This window comes from Nerophis ophidion, linkage group LG28 (assembly GCF_033978795.1).
Source record: "Nerophis ophidion isolate RoL-2023_Sa linkage group LG28, RoL_Noph_v1.0, whole genome shotgun sequence".
Lineage (NCBI taxonomy): Eukaryota > Metazoa > Chordata > Actinopteri > Syngnathiformes > Syngnathidae > Nerophis > Nerophis ophidion.
The window spans coordinates 9,025,552-9,028,660 of record NC_084638.1 but is presented as its reverse complement, the minus strand read 5'-3'; the positions used below and the strand labels follow the sequence as shown (position 1 = coordinate 9,028,660).

General features: G+C 35.4%; 1 long non-coding RNA gene across 2 annotated transcripts in view; it reads left to right on the top strand.

Moving 5' to 3' along the window:
• Positions 1-2,680, top strand: part of LOC133545236 (uncharacterized) — a 25,846-nt gene extending 23,166 nt beyond the window's left edge. For both annotated transcript variants that reach the window (XR_009804768.1, XR_009804767.1), the window contains one exon: positions 70-2,680. This is a non-coding gene — a long non-coding RNA (uncharacterized LOC133545236). The remainder of the gene's footprint in view (positions 1-69) is intronic.
• Positions 2,681-3,109: the final 429 nt, after the last annotated feature.

Genomic DNA, 3,109 nt, shown 5'->3' with positions numbered 1-3,109 from the left:
TTGTTTTAGTTTTATTGTAAAAACGTTAATTGGAGTGATGAATTAATAATTTTTTACTTCCCATTTAAGGCATTGAAAAAATCCGGAGAAATCACCGCACGTAAGCCATGATATTATGGACCTTGGATACCTGCTTCAAAAAGCCACATTGGTGTGTAAAGGATATCACCACCTGGGCTCAGGAACAGTTCAGTAAACCATTGTCAGTAACTACGGTCGGTTGCTACATCTGTAAGTGCAAGTTAAACTCTACTATGCAAAGCCAAAGTAATTTATCAACAACACCCAGAAACGCCAAACGGCTCCGCAGGGCCCGAGCTCCTCTAAAATGGACTGATGCAAAGTGGGAAAATCATTCCCTGGTCTGACGAGTCCACAATGAACAGGCGTCTTCGTCCGATCAAGTCCAAGATCTGATGTGGGATTCGCAAGCTCTCAGGCACATCGAGCGTAATTGACGAATCAAAAGTGCCAAGAGTTTCCCACGCGCTCCAGACTCCGGTCTTCACCTCAACCGTGGAGGTAGGAAGTGGAGGGAAAGTCCCCTGTAGTCCCTGAGAACCTCCACTCCAAAAAGGACGCACAATTTGTTGGTTGTCTTATCACGATGTTGCAAAAAGCAGACGCTGTAGGTGCACACGCGGGCCAGGCGAGGAGCTACGGCCCGGCCGACCCATTAGCTGCCTGATAATCGGGGGACTAACTGATGGAGACGAAGCCAAGTGGAGGAAGCAGACGGACTCCCTGAGTGGGACCGAGGCGGGATCGTTATGGACGCGGGTAAACGTCCTCCCGCACCTTCCGCCATGAAGGAAATGTTGCCCACCAGAGACTATTAGAAAGGTTGCCCACCAGAGACTATTACACTATTAGCGGTGGAGAACGGAAACAGAGCGATTGGGCCTTTCTGCCGTTTCTTTCGCCCGTCAACTTGCACACTTTGTGACCCGGAAGTCTGAATGTCACTGAAACATTTAGCGCCATCTTTTGACTGTATTTATATTATTCATGTGTATAATGCCTGTATTTATGTTATTCACGTGTGAATAATGCTGTATAATAGACTAATTATACTATTCACATTTGAATAATGCTGTATAATAGACTGTATTTCTATTATTCACACGTGAATAATGCTGTATAATAGACTAATTATATTATTCACATGTGAATAATGATGTATAACAGACTGTATTTATATTATTCACATGTAAATAATGCTGTATAATAAGACTGTATTTATGTTATTCACGTGTGAATAATGCTGTATAATAGACTGTGTTTATATTATTCACATGTGAATAATGCTGTATAATAGACGGTAATTATGTTATTCACATGTGAATATTGATGTATAACAGACTGTATTTATTTTATTCACATGTGAATAATGCTGTATAACAGACTGTATTTATAATATTCACATGTGAATAATGCTGTGTAATAGACTATATTATTCACATGTAAATAATAATGTATAATAGACTGTATTTATTTTATTCACATGTGAATAATGATGTATGACTGTATTTGTTATTCACATGTGAATAATGCTATATAATAGACTGTATTTATATTATTTACATGTGAATAATAATTTATAATTGACTGTATTTGTTATTCACGTGTAAATAATGCTGTATAATGGACTGTATTTATATTATTTACATGTAAATAATGTTGTATAATAGACTGTATTTATGTTATACACATGTGAATAATGCTGTATAATAGACTGTATTTATGTTATTCACATGTAAATATTGCTGTATAATAGACTGTATTTATGTTATTCAGGTGTGAATAATGCTGTATAATAGACTGTTTATATAATTAACATGTGAATAATGCTGTATAATAGACTGTATTTATGTTATTCACGTGTAAATAATGATGTATAACAGACTATATTATTCACATGTGAATAATGCTGTATAATAGACTGTATTTATGTTATTCACGTGCAAATAATGATGTATAACAGACTATATTTATATTATTCACATGTGAATAATGCCGTATAATAGACTATTTATGTTATTCACGTGTAAATAATGCTGTATAATAGATTGTATTTATGTTATTCACATGTGAATAATGTTGTATAATAGACTGTATTTATATTATTCACACGTGAATAATGCCGTAAATTGGACTGTATTTATGTTATTCACATGTGATTAATGATGTATAATAGACTGTTTATACTATTCACATGTGAATAATGCTGTATAATGTACTATATTATTATTTACACGTGAATAATGCTGTATAATAGACTATTTATATTATTCACATGTGAATAATGCTGTATAATAGACTGTATGTTATTCACGTGTAAATAATGCTGTATAATAGATTGTATTTATGTTATTCACTTGTGAATTATGCCGTATAATAGACTGGATTTATATTATTCACATATGAATAATGCCGTATAATAGACTGTATTTATGTTATTTACATGTGATTAATGATGTATAATAGACTGTTTATAATATTCCCATGTGAATAATGCTGTATAATGGACTATATTAATATTATTCATATGTGAATAACGCTGTATAATAGACTGTATTTATGTTATTCACATGTAAAAAATACCTAAGTGTTTATTGTCTACTGTGAGTGAACTGTGGTGCTGAATTTCCCCCAGGGATCAATAAAGTACTTTCTATTCTGTTGTATTTTATTCCACTTCCGTCCTTGCACGCTACACCGCTGCAACAAAGATGGCGGGGAGAAGACGCTGCCGAAGGTGAGTCACCTAAATAAGAACCACCATCACATGTTATGTAGACTACAAGGAAGTCTTTTAAAATTATAATATGACACCTTTAATGCGCCTTATAGTCCAGTGCACCTTATATAGGAAAATAGACCCGACCAGACCCGCTCATCGACAGTTAGCCCTTTTAATCCGGTGCCCTATGGTCCAAAAAATATGGTACATTAAAAGTGTAGAAGGCAAGTATTGACCATTCCCTTGAGAAAACAACCACTAATGCAAAAAGGAAGCGGCGGGTCTTGCTGCCAACCGGCTTCAAAGAGCCCAGATTGGCCCCTAATTGGCTCCGGGAGATTTTCTGTTGAGATGCTCTGGCACCAG